Here is a 6,613-nt window from a genome sequence, read left to right on the forward strand (position 1 = left end):
ATGTGTGACCAGGATTCAGGGGTGCCAGGAGCCACTGTGGGGACTGCCCAGCACACGGGCACAGACGAGGCCCTGGGACCTGAGCCTAACCTTAATGGGAGCCCCTGGAAATCTGCGTCACCAGGGGACAAGGTCAGAATCAGTACATTACTACCTTCACACGGGGGCTGTGACATAGGCAGGAGGGGGGTGGCTTTGCCTGGACCCCAGAGCAGAGCCAGGCCCCTATGAGCTGTGTTCCATGCCAAGCCCAGCTCCTGGATCATCCTTGCATTGCCACATGTGCACCAGCCTCCTGTGATAGTAGGTATGGAACATGTGTAGAGGTCCTACCCCTGATGGCGAACCTAGAAGTAGAAGCCAGAATACCCCGATGTGCAGATGGGGAGCCTGGGGAGGCCCTGAGAGGCACAGGGTCTGTCCAAGGTCATAACCGTGGGCACACGCAGGAGCCAGGTCTGAATCCAGCTCTGTGCCCTCACAGCTGGGACACTGGCTGCACCCAGGCCTCCAGGGGCTGTGGGTGGGCTGTGAGGGTGTCACTGTATGGATGGGGCATGGGGGGAGGGTGAGCATTCCGCAGCGGGGGAGGGGGGCCCTCGGGGGGCTCCTGTGTGAGGAGAAATTTGGGTAAGGGGACCCCAGGCAGTGGTGACCTCACTTCCCTGACAACAGAGCCCAACAGAATTTGGAACCCCAGTAACCAGGCACCCACATTCCACAGGCAGCCCCCTGCCCAGCTCATTTCGTTGGAAATCCTCAAACCAAGACGCTCACATGCTGCTTTCTGAGGTCCAGAGGCTGTAGGCAGAAGAAAGCGCGCCCTGCATACACTGTCCTCCGCTGGGGATTTCATGTCAGGGCTCCCCACCACCTCTGGCCATTTGGCCAGAAGGACAGAGGTGACACCAGGAGGCCCAAGGCCAGCCACTCAGCCCCACTCGCTCTGATGACCTGTGTAGACCCAGGTGCCCTCCCTGTGTGTGTGTGTGTGTGTGAGTGTGTGTGTGTGTGTGTGTGTGTGTGCACGTATGTGGATGGGGGTGTGTGTGCGTGTTTGTGTGTCTGTGTGTGAGTGTGTGCGCCTGTGTGTGAGTTTGTGTGTAAAGGGGGGTCATGGGTGTGGGGCTACCCCGAGCAGGAGCAGGCTGATGAGGGGTCAGATACCCGGTGGGCACTTCATGTTCAAGGTCAAGGCTGGCTGTGTGGGATGGGGTGTGTGGGCGCTGACCCTTCTGCCCGAGGTTTATCCCGATAGCCCTGCAGGGATGGGTCACTGCATCCCGGGTGCAGGGCTGTGCGTGCACAGGTGTGTGTCTGATCTGGGAGCAGCAGGGGACTGGGCAGGAGGACAGTGCGGATGGCCGGGCAGGGCTGTGACGCCTCGGGGCCGGCTACCGGTCCCTGTCTTTGCAGAAGGCCACGGAGGACATGGAGAGGCAGCTGGCAGACATGCCCTCCTCCCTGACAGAGTGACAGAGGGGTTGACCCCACAGGCATCCCGAGAATGGTGCTGGGGAATTGCCAGGCAAGACTTCCGACACCACATGGACCACTGTCCCAGGTGGTTGTTCACCGGACAGTGGTCCAGGAGCAGGAGCCCACGGAGGCCGAGGCCGAGGGTGAGAAGCCTGGGGCTGGGTGTTTGTGGTGTGTGGGGACGGGTTGGTGCTGGCCCCACAGGGAGGAGCCCCCAGAGGCTGGTGTGGGGCCAGGAGCAACGACTGGGCACAGAGCACACAACGGGTGGACTGCAGTTGGGGAGACGTCCCCGTGAGGGGTCCTTCACGGCTGTGGCTTCTCTGGGAGACCCTGGGCTAGGCTCTGTCTCTGCAAAGGCCCACGGAGAGCAGGCACAGGGGTGAGCTTTTCTCCTCTCACAGCTGCTCCACCACCTGAGGAGCTAGAGCCGGATCTGGGGGGAGGGCTGGTGCCTGCAGTGACTTCAGTAGGAGACCAGGAGCCGGCAGGTGACCCGGCACCTGCCCACGGAGAGCCTGGCGCTGTCCCGGAAGAACTGGCACCTGATCCTGCCCCAGCCCCTGCCCCTGCCCCTGCCCCTGCTACAGTTCCTGCCACTCCCCCTTCCCCCACCCTAGCCACTGCTCCTGCCTCGGACCCAGATCCTGCCCCTGCTCCTGCCCCTATACTAACCCCTGCCCCTACTCCTGCTCCTGCAGGGCTCACACGGCCACATCCAGAGCCCACAGCCCTGCAGGGAGAGCTCCTTGTACAATTACCCTTATTTCCATCGCTGGAACACGAGACCCCGCCCGATTGTCTCATCCCCTCCCCCTATGTTCTTTCTCTCTGGTACATATTAACTGTTATTTTATCCTTCCATGTCCTATATACTGTGTATTATTTGTTTTAAATAAAATTACTTGTTTTCTTATTTTTTTTTAAGATTTTATTTATCTATTCATGAGAGACAGAGGGAGAGAGAGAGAAGCAGAGGGAGAAGCAGGCTCCCAAGGAGCAGGGAGCCCGATGCGGGACTCGATCCCAGGACCCTGGGATCATGACCTGAGCCGAAGGCAGACGCTTAACCATCTGAGCCACCCAGGCGCCCCTAAAATTACTTGTTTTCAATTGAACACGTCATAAGCATTAAGTACATGCCCAACGCTGTGCCACCACACCCCAGAATATTGCCGCAGAATATCTCATTCCCCAAAGGAGTCCCCGAACCAGAAGCCCTCCTTGCCCATTTCTCCTACAGCCCAGACCATGGCAACCCCTAAGCTGCTTTCTCTCTCTGTTCTTTTACCTATTCCTGATGTTTCTGTAAGTGGAATCACACAATAGTGGCCTTTGTGTCTGCCCCCCTATTTTCAAACGGGACTCATTTTCTTCTGTGTTTATTTGTCATAAAATTTCCCTCATTTGATATTGACATCTCCGATGGATTACATATCAGATGTAATCATAGATTACATTGATTACAATTCCTAAAGGGAATGGTGGGAACAATCTCAGGGCCGAGACCCCTGGTGCTGCTGGGACACCACAGCCTGACCCCAGACAGGACAGTGCTGGTTCCTCCTGAGACCCACACAGAAACCAGGGAAATGCAGAAAGCTGGACAGCACACCACAAAGGGCAAAAGTATTGCTCACAACCCAAGGCCAGAGAAAGGTTTCACCTGACTCTGACCCAAACCACGCTCCCAGTCACTAGGTTCCACAGGGACGGAGACCAAACACATGCAAGTCCAAGGCGGAAGGATAGGCACGCAGGGAATATGTGTCAGAGATGCGGGAGCTCCTGCGGAAGGACTCCGGCAAAGGAAACCCTATGGAGGCAGCGCTGGTCACCCTCAGACTGGCAGGTGTCTGGTCTGGGGACCAGCAGCCCTGGGGAGAACGTGAGGAAGTAGAGGTCCCCCAGAGAGAACGGTGACAGGCACCCCTGTCTGGGAGAACAGTGAGCAGCACCCATCCCAGGCCACAGGTGCACCCATCCTCAGCCTCGGACTCAACCTCGGAAACTCTGGTTCGGTTTTTCACACACGTATTGTCAGGAGTGTTCATCACAGCGGTGGTGGAGAGAGCAGGGAATGGACCAACACTAATGCCCAAGGAGATGGATGGGATGCATGGTCCCAGTCCTCATGATAGAATGCCCTGCAGCTACTGTCCCGGTGTCATCCGGGACACAGGATCTGGGAAGCCCCTCCTGAGACCCACCCCTCCTGCCACCCTGCCCCTGGGAACATTGAGATGGAGACAGGGGCAATTCTCAGGGCTAGGAGTGGTGATGAGCACAAGGAATGTGCTCCTGAAAACACAGGCCAGTTGCACAAAGAAAAGAATGGAAGACCCAAACTTAGCACTTCCTCTAGAAAAATCTAGTCCTGAAAAGTAATGAAAGGTAAGTATATCTTAGACTTCATGCAATGTGAGTTCCACTGGCAGATACCTACTGATTCCTAGAACCAACAAAGACTAAATCATCCAGTGTCGACTGCGGTGTTGTGACCCAACATTTCGGACCAAATGCCAGCATTTCAGCCAACATCTCCAGGGTCTGAGTTTTCCCAAGGGTCTCTGCAATTCTCTGATCCTTCCATCAAACTCCTTGGGAAGCTGTGTCCTGTCGTCTTCCTTGTCTCCTGCTTCTTCTGGGACCCTTCCATGGCCTCCCCAACAGGGTCACCCCCTCCAGGATTCCCTGTGCCCCCTGGCCTGACGCCCACATCCTATGCTGGGTCCTGTGAGCCTGGTGCTTTTTGCAAGGACTGTGTGCTCCCTCTGGGGTCACTTGCCATCTCCCTTGTAGTGGCCTGCCTTTTCCTGTGCTGGGTCTCCTCTGCGCAGTCTGTGAGGATGGACTGTGCCCATGTCACGGGCACGGAAGCGAGATTCCAGAAGGTCCAGAAACCTGCTCCCAGTCCCAGCGTGTGGAGCCTGGGTCAAGGATGGTCCGCGAGCAGAAGACTTGGGCCCAGGGAGACCGAGGGAGGATGTGGCACAGTGAGCCTGCAGGAGGAGAGTGAGCACTGTGGCGACATGGCATAAAAGCCTGCTGGGAAACAATGTCACACTGGCTCTGGCCACCGGGCTGGGGGTTGTCAGGGTATCCACCCACCGAGGCTGTAGGCTGACAGTGACTGGCAGGAGAGGAGGTGCATCTGATGCAGGAGAGAGCCCTCAAGCAGAGAGGAGGGGGCAGGTGCTCCCCCAGTAGCTGGAGGAACTCAGGGTGTCCACCCTCCCAGGCTGCAGGATGGCAGTGGCTCGCAGGGAAAGAGGCACCTGGTACAGGAGAGAGCCCTCAGGCAGAGAGGAGGGGGCAGGCTCTCCCCCAGCAGCAGGTGCACTGGGGCAGGCTGAGGGATAATCCGTGGACAGCAGTGCCTGCAACTGGGGTCTCCAAACAGACCCCCCTCCTCAGGCTCAGCATAAGCTTGTCTGGATGGTCTTTGTCTCCCAAATACAAAGTCTGGCCCAGGACCCTCCTCAAGCCCCGACTCCCAATCCTTTGTGCTCAGCTCAAGTGACAAGAAATGCCCAATAGTTTAGGTGGTGTTGGGTGCACAGGGACATTTGCTTTTCTGGCCCATGCTGTAACATTGCTGGCATTTTAAAGATCTCAGGGCTTTGATTCGAAAACAGTAGGATGCCACGGACCCCAGTGCGCTTTCTGGAAACCTGCCTCTGGGCATTGTAGCATCCTCAGATGCCCGGACAAAGCACCTTCAAAACGCGATCCCGGTGGGGCAGCAGGACACCCTGCGGATTCCAGCAAATTCACCTCCCAGAAACTGAGGGTACTGCTGGACGAGCTGTCTGAAAACAGGCATGTCAGGTTTCCAGGAAGATACCAGAGGCACCGGAGTAACTGAAGAGCATCTGAAGTTCAGGTAGGGGCCGTCAGAGCTTCCAGACCCTTCTTCCCTAAAGCTCCTCATTCCTCAGCCTTTCTTCCTGTGATTATGCTTGGTTTCTATTTGCCCCAACTGTTATCCATTGCCTTAGGCAGCAGAGACTCACGTATGCCTTTAAATCTTTTTGACATTGAATGTCCTCCAGTAGCCACTTCACTACTGGGAGAGTTGGTAGCAAGCAAGAAGTCCCAGAGGACTCCAAGGGTCTGGACTTGGTGTTTCCCTCTCCTGAGATGGGGACACCTGTGGGAGGTGCAGGTGGTCAGCTGGGGGAGGGGGGCAGGCACCTGACATAGACAGATGGGGTATAGGTGAGGACCGGGGCCCCCGGGTTATGTGCCTGGCATCTGGACTGAACAGGTCTTCAGAGCTGCAGACTGGCTGGGATCATCTTCAGGCTGAGGAGGAAAGTGAGGGGAGCAGAGGGGACTGAGGAGGTTCGGCTCAGACAGGAGAGGGCTGAGCCACAATTTTTGGGGGAAAGTGGGTCAGGTTCAGGCTCAGAGAGACAGACCTTGAGGCCATTATGCTACGTGAAATAAGCCAGTCCCTAAAGGACCGACACCGGAGGACCCCACTTGGGAGGGATGGAGAGCACTCCCATTCACAGAGGTGGAAGGAGCTGCTGGGTGCTGGGGCTGGGGAAGGAGAATGGGGTTTAGGCTTTCGTGGGTAGAGGTTCAGTTTGGGATGATGAAAACATTGTGGCGATGGACAGAGGTAGCCAGTGCAGAACAGGGAATATACTTATTGCCACTGAAACATGCTTCATGGTATCAGCTGTATGTCCATTATACCACAATACAAAAGGAGTCAGGAAGTCGAGGCCATCGCGAGTCCCTGGAGGGCCCAGGAGCAGGGAGCCTGTATCTTAGTTCTCGCTCTCACGCTCTGCCCCTTGTTGGGTGACTGAGCTCAGTAAATGCTTGCTAAGACACAGTGCAGGCAGCTGGTCCAGAGAAAGTGCACAAGTGCAAACCCACTGGTGGGCACTGAGGAATCCCAAGGGGACGCACATCCAGACGGAGCGAGTGCCCACATTTCACAAACACCAGCACAGAAATAGCCATTTAAACCAAGGCGGGAACCTTATATTGCCCAGGGGACTCCACGCTCTTGGAAGCCGTGCTAGTGGCCACGGCCAAGGACTCTGGTGGCGAGGGCACTGGGGGGTCTGAGAGGTGGCTCGGCGCACCCTGACCCTGAAGCCCCATGGCCGCGGTG

Source organism: Eumetopias jubatus, unplaced genomic scaffold, assembly GCF_037043125.1.
Source record: "Eumetopias jubatus isolate StellerSeaLion01/CBP00866 unplaced genomic scaffold, mEumJub1_p1.0 scaffold_12, whole genome shotgun sequence".
Lineage (NCBI taxonomy): Eukaryota > Metazoa > Chordata > Mammalia > Carnivora > Otariidae > Eumetopias > Eumetopias jubatus.